This window comes from Schistocerca piceifrons, chromosome 8, assembly GCF_021461385.2.
Source record: "Schistocerca piceifrons isolate TAMUIC-IGC-003096 chromosome 8, iqSchPice1.1, whole genome shotgun sequence".
NCBI classification, from domain to species: domain Eukaryota; kingdom Metazoa; phylum Arthropoda; class Insecta; order Orthoptera; family Acrididae; genus Schistocerca; species Schistocerca piceifrons.
The window spans coordinates 396,085,143-396,107,221 of NC_060145.1; the positions used below are offsets into that span (position 1 = coordinate 396,085,143).

The 22,079-nt window shown below is 43.5% G+C and overlaps 1 protein-coding gene and 1 pseudogene across 1 annotated transcript in view; both read left to right on the forward strand.

Moving 5' to 3' along the window:
• LOC124712377 overlaps positions 1 to 22,079 on the forward strand; it is a 395,369-nt gene that overhangs the window by 31,615 nt on the left and 341,675 nt on the right. The gene's annotated exons all lie outside the window — the stretch shown is intronic.
• LOC124712858 lies at positions 3,064 to 3,181 on the forward strand (annotated as a pseudogene).

The following is a 22,079-nucleotide window of genomic DNA, read 5'->3' on the forward strand; positions in this document are numbered from 1 at the left end:
AAGATCAGTTTGCACAAACAAAGGCACTGACTAACTCCATGGCCCATCAGACTCTGTTCAAATACTGGTAATGAACGCCATTTCTTCCTCTAGTGTTGTAGGTAGACTTCACCAGACACTGGTCAAATACAGGTAACGAAGGTAATTTTTTCCTCTAGGGATCTGATGTAGTTATATTTTCCTGGAGACGTATCGAGTCTCAGTTTTATCTTCGATAAGGATAGAAGCTGAAATAGTAAACCAAAATTTTTACCAAGACCAGGACTTGAACCTTCGTCTCCTGCTTACTAGGCAGATGTGTTATACACTGCACACATCTACTGGCTAAACAGGAGACCCTGGTTCAAGTCCCGGCCATGACAAAATTTTAATTTATTACTTCAGCTTTTATACTTTTATTCTCAAGTTTCCATCACTAAGTACATATAAAAAACTAGAGCATTCTTCCTTGTTCACTGACTCCTATTCACTTCAGTTGTTGGTACGACTCCGTTTGTTTTACAGAACTCAAGATAGTTTGCTCTCTCAAAATGTCGGAGGGTCTGTTTTCCGAGACCCACATAATAATTTGTCGCAAAACGTTTTTTTCTTTTGCTTGCTCTCCAATAGAATTTATTACAACACTAGTATCGTTTGCCAAAAGTATCAATTTTGCTTATCGAATGTTCGTGGAAGGTCATTCACATGTACAGGGTATCCATAATTAAAGGCCCTGTTTCAAAACACTGTATGAAAGAGAATCACTGCTCAGAATGACGTCAAATTTTAACAGTGTGTTAGTGACACAGGAAAAAACGGCATGAGAAAAAGAAAAACTAAAATTTTACCAATAGATGGCGCTGTAAGCATTTTAACGTAAATGGGATTGACTACAGAAGACGGATGAATCACAATACGATGGCTGTGGTTTGAGTTGCACAGTACACCATCTGTACTGTTCAATGTGCACGACTGCACAAGTTCGGCAGTCACCAGTTGTACCATGTCAGATGGGAAAAATCGGTTATTAATTGTCATGAGGCCAAAAATAGCATAAAAGCCGGAATGACATCAGCTTTTAATTGTACTGTGACTATAAAACCACATAAAAAAGGAAGTGACATCGATTTTTAATTATCGTGAGAGTGGCGCAAGACAGATTCAATATGCTGTCCACTAACTCTGCCACAAGTTGAAATCGAGAGACAGCATGTTCCGCAACAGATCAGAATGTACCGCGGGTCATGTTCAGAAAGCGTTGCGCAATGCGTGCCTTCAGTTCAGTTACTTTCGTAACTGAAGCACTGAACTCAAAATCTTTCAGACAACCACACAGCCAGAAGTCACACGGATTAAGATCAGGTGATCTGGACGGCCCACAGGCTTTAGGGGAATGACAGCTGATAATTTTAGCATTTCCGAAATTACCCTTGCAGCAGCTGCTTCACTGGCTGTGGAATGTGCGGAGAAACACTTCCTTTCATAAAAATTATTCTGTCCACACACCCACGCTGTTGAAGGGTTGGAATGACGTTGGTACGCTTAACTTAAGTCGTATTACTGTTCGTATTTGGAGCATCACATGCGAACACGATTGCGAAAGAAGCGGTGACACTTTCTGCGCAACCCACCCATCATTTTGGACGACAATGCGCGGGCGCATACAGCGCAAGCTGTGGCTGCTCTGTTCGGTCGATGGGACTGGGAAGTACTGCACCATCCACCATACTCCCAGGACCTAAGTCTTTGTGACTTTGATTTGATTCCGAAGATGAAGGAACCACTTCGTGTCATTCGCTTCAGAACTGTTCCAGAGACTCGACAGGCAGCAGAACACTCCATGCGCACCATCAACAAAACAGGCTCTGCTAACGGTGTACTACGCCTTCCATTTCTCTGCCAACGGGTTCTACATGACGCTGGTGACTACTGTGAAGGACAGTAAAAGCTGCAATCATGTATCTCTTTTGTATAGGCTGTGAATAAATAGTTGCCACTATTTAAGTTCCAACCCCCGTATAACAGGTCTAGGTCCCATCAAGATAATTGTTGGATGGTTTTGTCAACCACTCAATTCCGCTATGACAGTCTTACAGATAATCAAGGAAGGTCCATAGCAGTATAACTCAAATACCCAGATCATGGAGTATTAGTTGGAAGTGACCATCAGCCTATCGAGTGTAGACAGGAACGTCCATGGGTTCACTACAGGTGGTACAGACGGACAGTGTTGCAAAGTACATCTGAACACGGTTTCCGAAAACTGCCTTGAACAATTAGTTAGACAATCCACAAGTAATGGAAATATTGTAGGCCTTGTAGGTACAAAACAGGCCAGGCCTTGTTGACAGTGTCATTATAGAAACAAGGATTAATGGTCATGATAATATCATAGCGTCGATGGTTACTTGCGTTAATAGATCTCTCATGCAGGATTGAAGAACGTTTATGGTAGAAAAATCAGATAACCAGTTGTTAGCATCCCTCTCAGGCAATGAATAGACATCATTTAGCTCCAGTATGACGGACGCAGAGGGATTAAGGGCGAAGTTTGAACTGATTGCAAATCGCGCTCTGGAGAAGTATGTGCCAATTAAGTGGATTAAAGATGGAAAGGACCTACCGGGGCTTAATAATCTGTGGTATCACGTATCGATACCACCCCTCTGCCATCCCACAGTTGGTAACGGCAACTCAAGTTTCCATCAGATGCTGAAACCAGTCGTGTGGGATGCGGCGGATCCAACTGGGCACGACCGCTGGGCCACCCCTCGAGTGGCTCTGGACTAGAACACCCTCTGCCGCCGTGATGTAGGGTGGTCGGCAGCAGCCACACAGCACATTCACAGCGAGGCGCGGCTCGATCGCAACAGAGTCGTCGCGGTGACGCAGTCCATTTGCGACCCTGACAATGGGTTGTGCATTAGTTAAGAGAACCTCATCCTGCGATGCTCTTGTTGCTACTGTATTAATTGGACTCTACTGCTGCATCTTCATTTGTAAAAAGTCTTCTTACGCTCGGAGAAAGCGGATAGTTAAATAAAACATGTGCTTACTGCATTCACTTTTTCGCTAATCACTTCTGGCCACAGCCTTGCCGCAGTGGAAACACCAGTTCCCGTCAGATCACCGAAGTTAAGCGCTGTCGGGGGTGGTGAGCACTTGGATGGGTGACCGTCGGGGCCGCCATGCGCTGTTGCCATTTTTCGGGGAGCACTCAGCCTCGTGATGCCAATTGAGGAGCTACTCGACCGAATAGTAGCGGCTCCGATCAAATAAAACCATCTTAACGACCGGGAGAACGATGTTCAGACTACACGCCCCTCCTATCCTCATCCTCCGCTGAGGATGACACGGCGGTCGGATGGTCCCGATGGGCCACTTGTGGGCTGAAGACGGAGTGCTATAGTGACTTACGATCCTGTCCAGCTTTCCTACGGCGACAGCTCCCGCCCCACTTTGCAACACCCCTTCTTACCGTTTTGTACGAAGCAGTACACTACATAATCAAATTCGGAAAATGCTGAGAAAATTTTCTGTTGAAAAAAAAAAAACTGCAAATGTTGATACGAAAAAGTTAGTGTAAATTCGTGCGTCCGTAAGAATATCAACGTGCGAAGCATACAACAACTCTCACCGTCGTACGTTAGCGAAAGGTCTTACCGAAAACCTGAGAAAGTTCTGGACATGCTTAAAATCGTTAAGCGGCTCAAAGGTTTCTACTGAGTCACTAATCGACTAGATGGTTCAAATGGCTCTGAGCGCTATAGGACTTATCATCTGAGGTCATCAGTCCCCAAGAACTTAGAACTACTCAAACCTAACTAACCTAAGGACATGGCAGATATCCATACCTGAGGCAGGATTCGAACCTGCGACTGTGGCAGCAGCGCGGCTGCGGACTGAAGCGCCTAGAACCGCTCAGTCACAGCGGCCGGCACTAATTTTTGGTCCAGAGTGACTGCGACGCCAGACATTTCGCTACCCGGCAGTGCCTCCTGAGTGTAAGAGACGGAGCGGGCAGCTGGAGAGGAGCTGGAGCCGCAGCTACTGGCTGCCGCCGCGGCCCACGCAGGGATCGATGCATCGGAGGGCTGGCCTTGGCTCGCCAGACAATAGGCCGGGCTCGGGACTCGACGCGGCGGCCTCTGGAGCTCCACGGCGTCACAGCCCACCAGCGGAATCAATACGTTGCAAAGTAAACCACTCCAGTGTTGCTCACCTAGCACTGGTATTCATTCCTTGTTGTTGCTCTTGTTTATGTTCTGGTCTTCTCTTCGAAGATTGGTTTGAACCAGTTCTCCACGCTAGACTATCTGCATCACCGTACAATTTCTAAAACCTGTATCCATTTGAATTCACTGTATTCAAGCCTACATCTCCCACTACAATTTTCTCTGCCTCATGATGACTGGGTGTTGTGTGCTGTCCTTAGGTTAGTTAGGTTTAAGTAGTTCTAAGTTCTAGGGGACTGATGAACATATATGTTAAGTCCCATAGTGCTCAGAGACATTTGAACCACCCACTACAATTTTTAACCATCAAATTTTACCTCATCACCTAACTGACGATTCCTTCATGCCTCAGGATGTGTCTTAACAATTGATTGCTTCTCTTAGTCATGTTGGTGCACCAACCTCTACATTAGTTAATCGATGTACCCATTTAATCTTCGAAGAACGCCATCTTCCCTCCAGTGATTTTCATTGATGAAGTACGTCCGTAATACGAAATGGCGCTCCTCTAAATTTCTACAGCAGCGCTCCTCGAAATTACCGTCGTCTTTCCTCCAAAAAGTATGGTTCAAATGACTCTGAGCACTATGGGACTTAACATCTGTGGTCATCAGTCCCCTAGAACTTAGAACTACTTAAACCTAACTAACCTAAGTACATCACACACATCCATGCCCGAGGCAGGATTCGAACCTGCGACCGTAGCAGCCGCGCGGTTCCGGACTGAGCGCCTAGAACCGCTAGACCACCGCGGCCGGCCCAAAAAGTATGTCTGTAGTACTTGCGTGTTAATCAGACCTACCGGTAACAAATCCAGCAATACCCCTTTAAATTGCTTCCATGTTTTCTTTAAATTCTTACCTGACGTGGATCCCAACACTCGAACATTACCCAAGATTGGTCGCACTAGCGTTCTACACTCCATATCCTTTATGGATGAGCTACACTTTCCCAAAATACTCCCAATAAAACCAAGTCGATCGCTCGTTTTCTCTACTAGCAAACTAATGAGCTCATCCCATTTCATATCGCCTTGCAGCGTTACGCCTACATATTTAATTCAAGATACTGTGTCAAGCTGCACCCTACTAATGCTGTATTTAAACTTCACAGGGCAATTTTTCCCACTCATCGGCATTAACTAACATTTTTCTACATCACACGATGCAGAAATTTTTCCAAAACATTTTCTATATTTCTACAGTCACTCAACAAAAACACCTTCCTGTACGCCAAAGCGGGATGAGCGAACTGCCGTAAATTGCTTCTCACCATGTCAAAAAATCAAATGATTCAAATGGCTCTGAGCACTATGGGACAACTTCTGAGACCATCAGTCCAGTAGAACTTAGAACTACTTAAACCTAACAAACCTAAGGACATCACACACATCCATGCACGAGGCAGAATTCGAACCTGCGACCGTAGCGGTCGCTCCGTTCCAGATTGTAGCGCCTTGAACCGCTCGGCCACTCCGGCCGGCTCTCACCCTGTCCGCTAGGTCATTTGTGTGTATAGCGAACAAAAGAGGCACTATCTCACTTCCGTGGGGCACTCCTAACTATACTCTTCTCTCTGACGAACAGTCGCCGCCGAGGATCAAGTACTGGGTTCTAGTTCTTGAAGATCTTCGAGGAACTCGCATATCTGGGATCCTAAACCGTATACTCGGGTGTTCGTCTACAGTATGAAATGAAGCTCGATGTGGAATGTTTTCGGGAAATTTAGGACTGTGTTGCCATCGATCAATGGCTTGTAGGATATCATGTGAGCAAAAGGCAAGTTGAGTTTCGCACGAGCGATTGTTTCTAAATCCGCGTTCATCAACTGACAGAAGCCCCATTCGAATTCAGAATGTCTTCAAGAATTCCACAGCAAACCGATGTTAAGGATTTTCTTAAAAATCCAGCGGTTATGATCGATTCTCCATCGTCATACACCTCCGAGAAAGTTATATCCTCAGTTTAGTGGGGCAATAACTAACATTCAGTGCACTGACTGCGGGAAGATACGAGACGACTTAGACAAAACTGATGAATGTCACGTAGCCCTAAATGTGGAAAAATCTAAGATAATGCAAATGAGTGGGAAGAACAAACCTGTAATTCTCGGGTACAGAATTACTAGAGTCCTATTTGACACAATAAAGTTGTTTAAATACCTTGCAAATACGTTGCAAAGCGATATGAAATGGAATGAGCCGGTGAGAAATGTGTCAGGGACGGCGTACGGTCGTCTCCGGTTTACTGGATGAACTTTAGGAGAGAGTGGTTCACCTGTAAAGGAGACCGCATATAGGGCACAGGTGCTATCTATTCTTGAGTACTGCTCGAGTATTTGGGATCCGTATCAGGTCGAATTGAATGAAGACATCGAAGCAATTCAGGGCCAGGCTGTAATATTTTTTACCGGTAGGTCTGAATAACACGACGGAGATGCTTCGGGAACACAGATGGAAGCTCTGGTTCAAAAAATGGTTCAAATGGCTCTGAGCACTATGGGACTTAACATCTATGGTCATCAGTCCCCTAGAACTTAGAACTACTTAAACCTAACTAACCTAAGGACATCACACAACACCCAGTCATCACGAGGCAGAGAAAATCCCCGACCCCGCCGGGAATCGAACCCGGGAACCCGGGCGTGGGAAGCGAGAACGCTACCGCACGACCACGAGATGCGGGCATGGAATCTCTGGAGTTAAGGCGACGTTCATTTCGATAAATAACACTGAGAGAATTTAGAAAACCGGAATTTGAAGCTGACTGCCAAACTATTGTACTGGCGCCAACGTAAACTGCGCGCAAGGACCACGAAGATAAGAGAAATTAGGGCTTATACGGAGGCATATAGACATTGTTTTTCTCTCGCTCTATTTGCGAGTGGAACAGGAAATGAAGTGACAAGCACTGGTTCAGAGTACGGTCCGCCACGCACCGTACGGCGGCCTGCGGAGTATCTATGTAGATGCAGATGTAAATGTAGGTTTCTCATCTGCGTTAGTAAGAAGCGGCTACTCTGTTTCTTGTACACATAAACGTCTAAATGTGGGCTTCTGTAAGGCTTTCACCCCGCACAGGATATCCAAAACGGTAGCCACTTGCTGACTAAGTAAGGAGTTCTTAAGAGGATGCTTTGATAACTCCCGGCCCGTATGCCGTTAAACAGGAAGCGGCTAGCGTCTGCCGCGGTCGCACTCTTAGCAGATGTCGCTGGGTTCATCGACCCCGGCACTGCGTGATGTGCAAGCGAAATACCGGCAAGAAATGTCGCAGAGCTTAGGACTGCCGCCGCCGTATATCCCGACATCACAAGCAGCGCGCGACATATCTTTACAAACTACAGATTTACTTTACGTGATCAAAAGTATCCGGACAACCCCAAAGACATACGTTTTTCATATTAGGTGCATTGTGCTGCCACCTACTGTCAGGTACTCCATATCAGCGACCTCGGCAGTCATTAGCGATCGTGAACGAGCAGAATGGGGCCCTCCGCGGAACTCAAGGACTTCGAAAGTGGTCAGCTGATTGGGTCTCACTTGTGTCACAATTTGGTACGCGAGATTTCCACACTCCTAAACATCCGTAGTTCCACTGTTTTCGATGTGATGGTGAAGTGGAAACGTGAAGGGACACGCGAAGCACAAAAGCGCACAGGCCGATCTCGTCTCTTGACTGGCAGAGACCGCCGACAGTTGAAGACGGTGATAATGTGTAATACGCAGAAATCTATCCAGACCATCACACAGGAATTCCAAACTGCATCAGGATCCACTGCAAGTACTATGACATTTAGGCGGGAGGTGAGAAAACTTGGATTTCACGGTCGAGCGGCTGCTTATAAGCCACACACCACGCCGGTAAATGACAAACGACGTCTCGGTTGGTGTAAGGTGCGTAAACATTGGACGACTGAACAGTGGAAAAACGTTGGGGGGGGGGGGGGGTGACGAATCACGGTACACAATGTGGCGATCCGATGGCAGGGTGTGGGTATGGCAAATGCCCGGTGAACGTCGTCTGCCAGCGTGTGTAGTGCCAACAGTATAATTCGGAGGCGGTGGTGTTATGGTGTGGTCGTGTTTTTCATGGAGGGGGCTTGCACCCCTTGTTGTTTTGCGTGGCACTATCACAGCACAGGCCTACATTGAAGTTTTAAGCATCTTCTTGCTTTACACTGTTGAAGAGCAATTCGAGGATGGCGATTGCACCTTTCAACAAGATCGAACACCTGTTCAAAATAAACGGCCTGTGGCGGAGTGGAGACACGGCAATAACATCCCTGTAATAGACTGGCCTGCACAGAGCCCTGACCTGAATCCTACAGATCAGCTCTCGGATGTTTTGGAACGCCGATTTCGTGTCAGGCCTCCCCGATCGACGTCGATAACTCTCCTCAGTGCAGTAGTTTGTGAAGAATGGGCTGCCATTCCCCAAGAAACCTTCCAGCATCTGATTGAACGTAAGCTGTCATCAAGGCTAAGGATGGGCGAACACCATACTGAATTCCAGCTTTACCGATGGAGGGCGCCACGAACCTGTAAGTAATTTTCATCCAGGTGTCCGGATACTTTTGATCACATAGTGTAACAGTTGTAAGTAGGCTGTTTAGGTTTTCTTATTGGTAACGCCACGTAGCGCTCTGTATGAAAATCACTGGCTGTGCTGTGTGCAGTCTGTGGCTGCTTTGCATTGTTGTAATACTCGCCATTGTTTGCCGCCCGCTCCATTTCCCTATGCACAGTTACCAAATTACTATGTTGAACATTAGTTAATTCATTACATGGTGGCGCTAACACACTGCTTTCGTCTTCACTGTCATTTCTCAGTTTACTTTGGAGCCTAGTATTACGTTTTTCACACGCCATAATTGTCACAATATTTCACACGATAACACATAAAAGCACAATTTGAAGAGCAAAATAAGATAACACATTAACATAGAAATGGAAATAATGTCTACTTAATTGCAAGTGCAGCTGCGAAATACTTGGTGCAAATCTACATGCATGTCATAACTGTTTTACTGTACAACAATGAAAGACTGCAACTACAAAGGAGATTCTCTCTACAATTACGCGCTAGCAATAAACAAAATCTACGCTAATTACACAAACTACAAGGAAAAAATCCGAAGATTCCAGTGATGTATCCTCGGCTAAGGGTCGGCATATGCAACGTCCCCTTTAGAACAATTATACAAGACTGTGTTTTAACTGACACACAATATTTTTAGCGCAACGCAATCTGACTTTCAATAATCCCTACAAAAGAATGGCCCTGTCTAATATTAACCTATACGTTTCACAAATCACTTACCTCACAAAAATCTTCGTTACTCGAACTACTGCAATACAGCGAGCGCCACTACTGCCAGCTAAATAAAAGATTCAAACTAAGGAAGGCACTAACTACTGATAGGCATAGTTAGCAAATGAAAGATTTTAATAGAGAACAAACACTGTATTTACCTTAATAGTCATAATATATATAGCAGTTCATGACAGTCTTACAAATTTCAAAACTCCGCCATCTCTCTCCCCACATCCATCACTGCTGGCGGCTCACCTCCAACTGCGCAACGCTACGCGCTGTTAACATCCAGCTGCACAACGCTACAATGGCGAGTATTACAACAATGCAAATCAGCCACAGACTGCACACAGCACAGCCAGTGATTTTCATACAGAGCGCTACGTGGCGTTACCAATAAGAAAACCTAAACAGCCTACTTACACAGTTTCTATCAAACAGACACAACATGTCATCCCTAACGGAGAGAAATGAGAGTAGTCTGGCGGTCGTACGCTAAGGAAATGTTACCGAACGATTATCTTTTACTGTACTTGTAAATGACCTGGCTGATAACGTCGGAAGTTATAGGATTCTGTTCGCGGAGTGATGCTGTTAGACACAGAGAAGTCGCAACGCTGGAGAATTGTAGGGCAATGCTGGTAGATTTATAGAGAATCTACGGTTCGTGCAGGGTTTGTCAATTGACCTTCAACATAAACAATAGTAACGCACTGCCCTGAAATAGGCAGAAAGATTCATAATTTTATGATTACACGAGCGCAGAACAATAACTGGAAGCAGTCACATTCGTAAAATATCTAGCGATATGTTTATGGAGCGATTCAAAGTGGAACAACCACATAAAACTAATCCTTGTTAAGGCAGATGTCAGGCAGGAATTCATTGGAAGAATCCTCAGAAAGTGTCATCCACACACAAATGAGGCAGCTTATAAAATCCTCGTTCGACGAATACTTGAATATTGTTCGTCGATCTGGGACAGAGAAGATTCAAGAACAACTGTGCGTTTCCTCAAAAGTTCATTTAGTCGGCGAAAACGTCATGGAAATGCTTAGCCAACTACAGTGGTAGACAGTACAAAAGATGAGTGTGGATCATTATTTATTTTGTTCTAAAATTTGGAGAGCCTTATGGAGTGCTTTACTATTAAAATTACCGGAGCATACAAACACATACATCTCGGAGAAAGGCCATGAAGGTAAAAATAGTGAAATCGAGCTCAAAGGGAGGCACTGGAATACGAAAAGGAGGAAGTGACAGGGGTTCACAAAGTACCCTCCACCACACAATATAGGATGACTTCCGAAGTACAGACATAGATGTTTGACATGATGGCCCTCTGCACACAATTAAAAGTCCGAGCGTACGGGAAACGGTTTCCAGGTGAGTGAGAGACACGAAGACTTCTTAAATAAATAAGAATAATTGTCCCAGCCGATTTAATCACTGGCTACAGCTTTTAGTGTGCTATTTGTTTCTATCTTGACAAGAAACGATGCGACTTGGGTCCAAGAAATCACTTAGGGGCGCCATAACTGTTTAATGAACCTGTACACAGCTGTCACTGTGGCGCTTTATGGTAAGGCACATATAATTTCAAGTCATTGTTATTGTGTAATGTTTTAATTTCTTGTGAAGGTTACCCGAAGGTGCATCTCTAATTATGCGAAACCGGTAGTGACTTTTTAATAAAAGTATTTTAGCAGCCAGTGCGAAATATTTTATTCACCATTTTAAATGACAGTACCCAGAACGTTGCCATCGACGGCAAGCGTTCATCAGAGACAACGGTATCGTCAGGACTGTCCGATGGAAAAGCAATGGGACCGCTCTTGCTCCATATACATAAATCTGACGGATAAAGTGAGAAGCAATTTCGACTGCTTATTGGAGGTGCTGTAGTACACTGGAAGGTGTCATTGACTCACTGTAGGAGGATACAAGATGACTAAGACAACAGTTTTATTTATTGTGATGAACAGCAGTTTCTTTTAAATGTAGAGAAATGTAATCTAATGCAGATGAATAGGAAAAAACAATTCCACAGTGTTCGTAACCGGTGTCAGTGGTGTGGTGCTTCACACAGTAAAGGCAAAGGCAATGGCTAGTAGTGGTGCAAGGTGGCCTCTGGCGTTAGTTTATGGCGACTTGCTGAGTATTCAAGTAGATGCAGATGTATGCACTTGTCGATTGTCTCAGTTTCTAGTTAGCTATCGTCGACTGTGTACTCAAACGATATCGTGTCTTTTTATTTTGACAGTCAGCTGTGCCAGGCTTTGCTGTGAACGATGATCTAATGCGGCTGCCAATTAAATATATTTTTCACGAGATCGTTTATGTGCTGGGTGTGTGATAAATACTTTCTTAAGCCCTGAGGGCGAATTTTTCACTAAAGGAAGTGTAATTCTCCAGCGAAGTAGCTCGATAATGAAATCCTCGTTTGATCTGTGGAAAAGTCCGTAGAAAAACATGTCCAAACTCTAATATTCCGCTATGTGGAAACCGCCTTGCAGTGTGGCGGCGACATCGTATATGTGCCAGCCAAGAAGACACTATTGCACCTGCTGTGCAAGATACGTAGAATACGTGAAATACACACAGACTTCAAGGAGAACGTAATTATTACAAATAAAAAGAAGCAAGTGCTGACAAATGTTACTAATACAGAATCATCACTTTATAAAGGCACCGAGCTTAAATGGACTATATTCGCGTAAAATAATACACACGACAAATTAAATGTATCACTGTCGTAAATAGGTCGACCTGTTCTAGGCGCTACAGTCTGGAACCGTGCCACCGCTACGGTCGCAGGTTCGAATCCTGCCTCGGGCATGCATGTGTGTGATGTCCTTAGGTTAGTTAGGTTTAAGTAGTTCTAAGTTCTAGGGTACGGATGACTTCAGATGTTAAGTCCCATAGTGCTTAAAGCAATTTGAACCATTTGTCGTAAATAAATTATGAAGTGTATAAACTTTCTAAAGAAACTGAAACTAAAACGAAATCTGTGTTTTATGATTGGTTTTAGTGTAGCAGATGATTATTAATTAAAAATAAAAGAAGAAGGGCTTTAGTTAAGAGCTGAGAAGAGAGACCTTCGAGGAACTGTATTTTTTATTTTTATTTTTATTTTTATTTCGAGTATTCCTGCTGTGAGCGAATCACTCTCCTTGATTAAGATACTGAAGTCAGGTTTATAGTAGCTGTGTCGTATTTTATCGACAACATGGCTACATTCCATTCACGCTAGAATAATAAAAGAAATAACTAATACATAAGTAAAGACTACTTGCAGTGGTTTTACGACACCAGATGCTTGAGAAGTAGAGCTGATAAACAGTTACAGCGCACACATTTGTTTAGACGAGGGCTCAACTAAAATTAAATGAGTACAGCTGTCTACAGACACAACGACTAACATTTTCCGTGATATTATTCATCAGCTACAAAAGGCCTTACATTGAACAATTTTGATTTACGTTCCAGTGTCACACCTCAACCCCGTTCCGCCAACAGAAATCGCCATAAATGGAAGCCCTAGGTCAAATTTCATATTTTCTTCACCATCCAGTGGCCGAACTTTGAGATTTTTTTTTCAAGATGCATTATGACTACTAGGGCCTGCAATCTCATTACTTTATGCAGGTAGTTGTGATCCACACAGACCTCTTAGCCATGGCCACCTTCGTGCAGCAAAATTGTGTTACGCAGTTGTGGCAATGCGGCGCCACTTGGAGGTGGGGCTGGGTAGAGTTCCTTTGTCTGTCATGACTTAAATCACTGACACTGAACAGTGGCTTCAAAAAACCGCCTCTTACCGTCAGCTTGCACAAAACAAATAATAGTACAGGCGTTTAGAATCAAACGTACACTTCCCCATATCGTCTGCCAGCGTATAGCTGTCTGGGGGCGGCACTACAACGCATTGCAGGCGATTGTCAATTATTGAAGGAGGCTTCCCATAGTCCTCAGTGAAGAAATGTGAACAATACGTGTATAGCAGAGCGTCTATGCATGCTTCCCGCTGTTTTACACACACACACACACTTATAGGTTATTCCACCAACATGGCGGCCATCTTGAAAGCCGCCAACTTGGATTCAACTGCAAAATTTCAAATGGGAATGTGGCCATGTGACATATCAAACAGATAGAGAATTTCACCAGAAAAACAATGCCGTTGTTATTTTAAACATAGCTTTATTCAATCTCGGGTTATAGCCAGTTACATGTGGCAGCGGTGGGATGCTCGGCAGCATGTATGTTATGTGCCGAAGAGACATTACTCCGATGTTACACAGTCCCGAGAGACCACCAACAGCCATAGGAATGGCTCGATATGTTGTCCATTATGTTGGATTGTTAATGCTATCCTCCGAACCCAGTCCTAATGAACTTTAACCAACACATCTGGCTGAATTTGACCACACGCACCAACAATGCTCTGCTTTAGATGATGCAAATCCCGTATTTTCACAGAATAAACCAGTGCTTAGACATGACCCCAAAGATAAAAATCCAAAGAACTCAAATCTGGTGAACGTGGTGGCCACTCCACAGCACCCCTACGACCAATCCACATTTGAGGGAACTACACATCCAGGTATGCTCGCACATTGTGCCCATAATGTGGTGGGGCTCCATCATGCTGGAAGAATGGTCCAACGACTTCGGTATCCCACACACCACACCAGACCATCACTTTTTGTGAGTCGACCGTTTTGGAAGCATCAATCCAGTGCGGATTTGTGTCGGACCAGTATCTGTGATTCTGCTTGTTCACTTCACCATTGATAAAGAAACTGGCTTCAACACTGAACAGCACCTGGTAGGGGAAACGTGGGTTCATCTGCAACTGCTGTGTCACCCATTCTGAGAACTGTACCCGATGGTCTGGGTCATCCTCGTTCAGGTGTTGGAGCAGCTGATTTTTTGTACGGGTGCCATTTGTGCTGCGATAAAATTCGCAGTATGGAGGTATGGCTAACCCCAAATTCTTGTGACAGGCGACGATTACTCTGTTGCGGACTCTTGCTAAATGATGCCAAGACGCTCACTGTTGTTGCTTCATCGGTGGCGGATTTTGGTCTTCCAGCCCTAGGTTTATCTGCGACAGAACCTGTTGCTTGGAATTTGGCCAAAAGCTTGGCAAGTGCGCTGTGAGTGATGGGCTGTCTGGTTGGGTGACGACTGTTGAAGTCCTCAGCAATGACCCGTGTGCTTTTATCTCCTGATATCAAGATGATTTCAATGCGTTCTTTATGTGTTAAGGACATTTTGTGTGCCCATCATTTCCTTAATGGTCATAGTTATTGTGATATTTGCATTTAAATAAGACATATGTGAAATGAGAAAAAAGTTTTCAGTGAAAAATAGGAGTAGCTATGATCTTCCTCATATTTCATAAATGCTTTGAGGTACCGAAATGAGATTGTGGTAAACGATAACATGCAAAGAAAAGAGCATTTTTACTTACAGATACCATGCAAAACTTCGTTATCTATTGTGTTATTCCACTAGCTACAGACTTTTTCTATGAAAGAATGTAATTTTATAGAGCCATTGACAGCCGGTGAAATGAGAAATTCAATGGGGTGTTGGAACAACATAGTGAAGACATTACACATTTATTTATGTACTAAGAACGTGGTTTTTCATAAGCTGTTAAGGGGCTCCGGAACGCCCTATACTTGCAATGTTAAAATAACGCTTATAAATTACATCTTTCCTCACAAAGTATTTGAGGTAGGAAGTTGAACTTCTTACAGATTGTTTATTGGAATATGGGCTACAACTTAACACAGGGATTTTACAAAATCTTAGTTCAGTTATTAAAGATGATTTTTTTTTCAATTGTAATGAAAATTCACAACATTTTTTTGCAATTTTTTATTTATATATTCAAAAATATACAGTTTTTTGGAAAAAGGCTGTGTTAAATTATGCAGAAGGTACTGTGTAATATTTACTGAAAGCTTGAAACAAATATGTTTGGAAGATCCTTAGAAAACATGTAATTAGTATGAGAAAATGAAAGTTTTGGGAATCGAGCGACAAAGATTGGATTAACTTTTTAGTGCATTCCAGGTCCATAGGATGGATTATCTTCATCCTCTGCAAACTCCTCCTCCAGCTTCCTCTTGTTCCTCCTCATGTTTACTCTTGCTTTTATTTCTAGACTCTTTACAGCCCTGTCTCAGGCCGAAGGCGTTCCTTGTCTAAAGCAAGCATCGCTCGTTGTTGTGTTCGTAGATTTTGCTACCATTTTCTTCAGTTGCAGATACTGCAACACTGTTCCAAAAGGTGGTCATGTATGAACACTTATCACATTTCAGTTGTATTTCACTAGCAAGTCCTACGTGCTTTATTATGGAGAGTTCCAGACCAACTTCACTACAATGAATACATCTTACACAGTTTAAAAAAATTCCTTTGAGAACCGACATATCAAATATTTCATTCACATCCGATTCGCCCATAAAACATTCGTAGTTTTCACTCATTGAACCAAGCTTCTTCTGTGAAGTATTTTCTTTCCCACTTTGACTGCTATGGGCAGGTGTACTTCAGAAGTTAGGTTCACTCACTTGGTTATCGTCTTTATTGTTTACAGTAATAACACATACCTTTGGCTTTCCAACATTTCTCCTTTTCTTAAAAGCCTTCAGAGGATTTCTAATAACTTTACTTTTACTCATTATTATACTTCAACAAAACAGAGACTCAAGAAACAGAATTAATTACGAATATTTTCGAGATAACGACAGAGTAAATAAACATGAAACAATCGACAATCACACCAGCGATATATATTGAACCATCACAGGTTAGCCACAACACATACGTTATCTCACATCACTAAAATGTACCTGATGAACACGGACGTTAATAATAACACCATTTGACAGCAGTTTAACAGCGCCACAGTGGGTCACGCCCATGTAGAACACATTTCAAAAAAAATTTAAAAATAGTTGTAGTCTTCGGAATTGAATAAATTATATATCTATTAAAAGGAAATAGTCTGCAGATTCAGAAAACGCAAAAAAGTAAAAATTGAACTTTTCATGATTTTGAGCCTTTCCGGAGCCCCTTGACCTTACTTTTCCTCAAAATGGTTCAAATGGCTCTAAGCACTATGGGACTTAAAATCTGAGGTCATCAGTCCCCTAGACTTAGAACTACGTAAACCTAACTAACATAAGGACATCACACACATCCATGCCCGAGTCAGTATTCGAAGCTGCGACCGTAGCAGCCACGTGGTTCCGGACTGAAGCGCCTGGAACCGCTCGGTCATAGTGGCCGGCTTACTTTTCCTCAGTTCCTCAATTAATAAACCACTGTTTCAGAATTGGCTCAAATGGCTCTGAGCACTATGGGAGTTAACTTCTAAGGTCATCAGTCCCCTAGAACTTAGAACTACGTAAACCTAACTAACCTAAGGACATCACGCACATCTATGCCCGAGGCAGGATTCGAACCTGCGACCGTAGCGGCCACGCGGTTCCAGACTGTAGCGCCTTTAACCGCTTGGCCACACCGGCCGGCGTTTCAGAATTCTCTCGTAATTGCGTCTGGACAACTTGTTGGTGAGTCGACATTCTGTAAACTTCTCTGTGTTTTGGCAAAAGAAACAAATTTAAAAATGACAACAAGGGAAATGATCGCTTTACTCACAGTCCGCCACTATCAATGGCTGTAATAAACGTCATTGTTTCCTATAGTGCTGCAGGTAAGGATACCACTGTTCTTCTCAGTTTGTGATGGATTACTGATGACGGATTCTTTTAGCAAATATAAGTATTGTGGCGGCGCAGTTAAAATTCCTAGCTCCTTGAAGAGGTACCTACATGACGTTCATGGGTGAACACCACATGTTATTCTTACTACTGAGCCAGCCGTCGTGGCCGAGCGGTTCTAGGCGCTACAGTCCGGAACCGCGCTGCTTCTACGGTCGCAGGTTCGAATCCTGCCACGGGCATGGATGTGTGTGATGTCCTTAGGTTAGTTAGGTTTAAGTAGTTCTAAGTCCAGGGGACTGATGATCTCAGATGTTAAGTCCCATAGAGCATAGAGCTATTTGAACCATCGTACTGCTCGCTTTGGTGCAGCCAACAATTTTTTTTTCTAAGTGATAAGTCACCAAAGAAAATTATATCATAAGACACTACTGACTGGAAATATGCATAACATATCAGGAGGCTGATACGTTTGTTTCCAAGATTAAGAATTATACGAAGAGCAAAAGTAGCAGAACCTAATCGTTTCAGAAGGTCAGTAATATGCTTCTTGCAGTTCAAATTTTCGAGAGCAAGCACAAGCACAAACCTGGAGCATTCTACTCTACTTACTAACTCCTGCTAATGTGCTACGTCAATCGTCGGTACGACTCTATTTATTGTGCAGAACTGAATGTCGTTTGCTTTTTCGAAATTTAGGGAGAGTCCGTTTTCAGAGAACCACTTAATATTTCTTTGGAGAATATAATTTATCACATTTTTAAGGTCATTCACATTTACAAGGTGTAAGAGTAAACCAAAAATTGAACCCTGAGAGACTCACATTGTGATTTTTTTTCCCCGAGTCACTAAAAAGCTCTATCTTTCCGACATTGTTTGAATTATTCAGCACAATCTTTTGCATTCTGTTCTGTTATGTATGATTCAAACAGGCTGTGCGTAAAGCCACCAGTTCCATAAAAGCTGAGTTTTCGAAGAGATTAATATGATCTACACGGTCAAACGCATCGGAAAGATAACAAAAAACACAAAACTGTCGATATACTATTATTTACGGCTTGCACTGTTTGCATTCGCAACAGAGTAAACTTTCTGGAGTCGAAAGTGTGATATGCTACCTAATCTATTTTCACGTACGTGTGCGACTACTCTCCAATACATTACTTTTTCGAATACTTTAGAAAAAAAGGACAGTACAGAAATTGGACGATAATTGTTGAAGTCTGTCTTGTCACCTTCCTTATGAAGCGGTATAACAGGTGCATATTTTAAACTGCTTATGAAAAATTTTCCTCACAGCTATGGTGCGCGGAGCTTGAGACGCCATGCTGTGTAGTAAAGAGATACCAACGAGAAAGCTCAATGTGTGCAGGTAAGCAGAAGTCAATCTACTGAAGCGGCCGCCCCCTTGGAAATAAGTGGATACAGTCGTCCAGCACTCACGACAAGAATGCGTTTCCGAGTAGGTGTGCCCTTTTCCTGAGTTACTGCACGCCTTCTGTGCCTGTGTCCTCTGCCGGGTCAGTCTCGCTACCGCAGCAATATGACCCTTCTCATGAATTAGAGCAGAGCTTCTTAGCGCTATCATTTATAAGAGTAACGAATTAGTGCAGTAGTCAGCAATGATCACCCCGTAATCAGTAAGGACTGGTAAGAGTTGTGTGTGTGCTTACAGCAAGCATAGAGGGTAGATGAAAAGAACATTGGGTGAACAACGAAAGAGCCAGGCTCCATGTGGGTGGAGGGAACTAGAAGGAAGAGCGAGTGAGTAATGCTACCAAACAGGTTCTGAGAACGCAGCAGTGGGCGCTACCTGCTGTTTTGAGAAATCGGGAGACTTTCTTTCACTTGACAGGTCATTTCACTAGCCAGAAGTCGCTCAAGGCCGTCTCGTTAAGGCGTCGCTAGGTGCGGCACCGTTGTCGCTTTAGTTAAACGGGAGACAGACTTGACTGCTCACGCACGGCAAGCAAGCTACCACTGAAGATTTTTGACAGATAAATGCTTGTTTCGTGGGAGGATAAGGCAACACCAAAAGAGCTATGAGGCGTGCATACTTTATAGTCACACACACACAGAGAGAGAGAGAGAGAGACACGCGCGCACGCACACACACACAAGAAAATTACACCATTTTGTTGGCTCTGTTGGCGGAGATTATAATGTTACTTCGTCTTAAGTTATGTTTGCAAAGTCCAGATTGTGGTCACCAGCACAGAAAGCGCATCGCGAAACGTGTCTCATGTACACGTACTGCTGCCATTCTTATTCTGGAGAGTGCGTATGAACGAGGCTAGTAGGACCCGTGGCTTTGCATTTCTATGGCTCATGACAGGACGTGCAAAGCGTCGTGAAGTATCCGAGATTGCCACATGTTACGCAAATGAAAGCCGAGTACAGTGGTGGGAAACACTTCATGCCATTACTGAGCTAATAACATCGTCATATACTATTGAAATGGTCACGGAAGCGCCGTGAGGGGACAACGGAAACGGTTTACAGTATCTGATTAATTATGCTTATTGTAAATCACTTGGCTGGTTTTGTTAGGATACTCTCTTCGCTATGAAACGAACATTGGTTCCGCTGTCCCCATAAAGGATCTGTTAGATGACAATCAGTTTGTCTGCAGGAAAGATAAAGACACCACAAAGCCAAATCTGACGTTTCACTTTACAAAGGAAGCGAATCTTAAGAAAAAAGAAGACACTTTCGTAGCATTTTTTCGACCTAGAAAAAGCTTTCGACTGTGTAAAACTCGTACATTATTAAGAAAACGGCAGTAAGTTACAGGGAAGAACCTTTGATATGGTACATTGTGTACACGAACCAAGAGAGAAGAATATGAATGGAATATGAAGAATACTGTGTTTAGTTTATAAAATCTATATGACGCGGTTGCAGTCTTTCACTTCCACTATTAAGTTAACACATCGCAGCAGCAACAACGAAAATAAAAGATAGGTTCAGGAATGGGATTAAAATACAACGTGAAAGAGTATCAATGATAACATTCACTCATTACATATCTATACTCAGTAAAAGTGTAGAAGAATTACTGCACCTGTTGCTCAGAATGAGCAGTCTCGTGAATACAGACTGTGGGTTGAGGGTAAATGGAAGGAAGACAAAAACAGTGAGGAACGGGAGAAATGAGACATGTTGTAAATTTAAAATCAAAACTGGTGACCATGAAGTGAAGGAATTCTGCTACCTCGAAAGCGAAATAACTCGTGGCGGACAGAGCATGGAGGACATAAAAAGCAGACAAGCACAGTCACTGTTGGCATTCCTTGCAAAGGAAGTCTACTAGTACCAAACAGGGCCTTAATTTGAGGAATAAATTATTGAGAATTAAGGTTTTGAAACAGTATTGCATCGTAGTGAAGCATGGACAGCGGGAAAGCCAGAAAAGAAGAGAATCGAAGCGTCTGAGATGCCCTGCTTTTGTAGGCTGTTGAAAATTAGGTGGACCTCCACTAATTCGCCTTAACTGTCGGAAACAGCCCTCGTAATCACAGTCGAAGTAAATGAAGGGGAACTCGCCCCAGTTTGCAGACGAGATAAATGTCGACATTTCGCCATTGTTGCAGGTTTGTTTCCGATCCAGTACCCGACCGTCCGATCGAAAACATTCCTATCAGCAGAAATGTCGCAACATCAATAAAAAAATATTTGGAGTCAATAAAAACAGGAATATATTCTGAAATCGGAGTGAGGAAGTATAATCTTAAGCCAAGGGCAGCGTTCGCTGACGACAAAGACGACAACGACAACCGGAAGGACGTGTGGGTGTATAGGAGGGGGGGGGGGGGGGGGCGACTTCGATGAATCCTACCGCATAGCTGGCGCCGCCTCTCTGCAGTGGTATCACGAACTACTCGTGATCACCAAGCGAACGAACCGGCGATCGACGTCGGGCGATACTGTTAAGCTCTGTTCAAAGACATGGACAGTTAACTGTACCGCTGCAAGGCGGAGAATGCCTGTAGCGAGTCGCAGTCGTAAAAGGTGGCGGGGCGGCACCTGCATCTCGCTCTCTGAAGATCTGACAGAATTTGGAGGACGTGCTAGCGACTAGACCTTGAAGGCTGACTGGCGCGACACTCTGGTAAGCTTACGACTTCATAAACTAGCGCTGGTGCCAACCTCGTGGGAGGTCAAGCAACTGGTACTTGCCTGCTGGGACGTAGAAACTGCCCACTTCCTTTTTGGCTCAGAGGTTCCCTACCCTGACACAGCCTCAATCATCGGTACAGCGAGATTTTCTGTATTCATATCTCACCTTTGAATAAGAACATGTTGCTTTGAAACTTGAATAATTTTTAACAGTCGCCGCCATCTTGAATCAATGACCTCAACCGAAGTCTCCTTCCAGTTCGGTGCCTCAGTATGAATGATTATTATAGAATTATTATTATGAAACTTTTCACCCTCCTCTAAAACTATTTTAATGATTTTAATCATGATTGAATTTTTAAGCAAATAGGGTTATTCGGAAAGTAAGATCCGGTCTGGTGCGAAATGGAATTCATAGTGAAAATCCGATGAAGCTTTGCAGAGATGAGTTGGGCAGTGTTTCTAGTTTGCCCGTCAAAAGCGTCACGTCGCTCTTCTTAGTACTGAGCGCTCAGTGAGCACTTGAAGATGCCTAGAAAATAGTATCTCTCGCCACATATGAAGGCTTGTGAGAGATTTCACCTTATGTCGTGCAGCCCACATAACACAACTGTCATGGATTTCCTTCTTCATGAGAATATTCTCGACAGCACTCTGAAGGAGCAATGAAGATGTTCCTGCAGTGT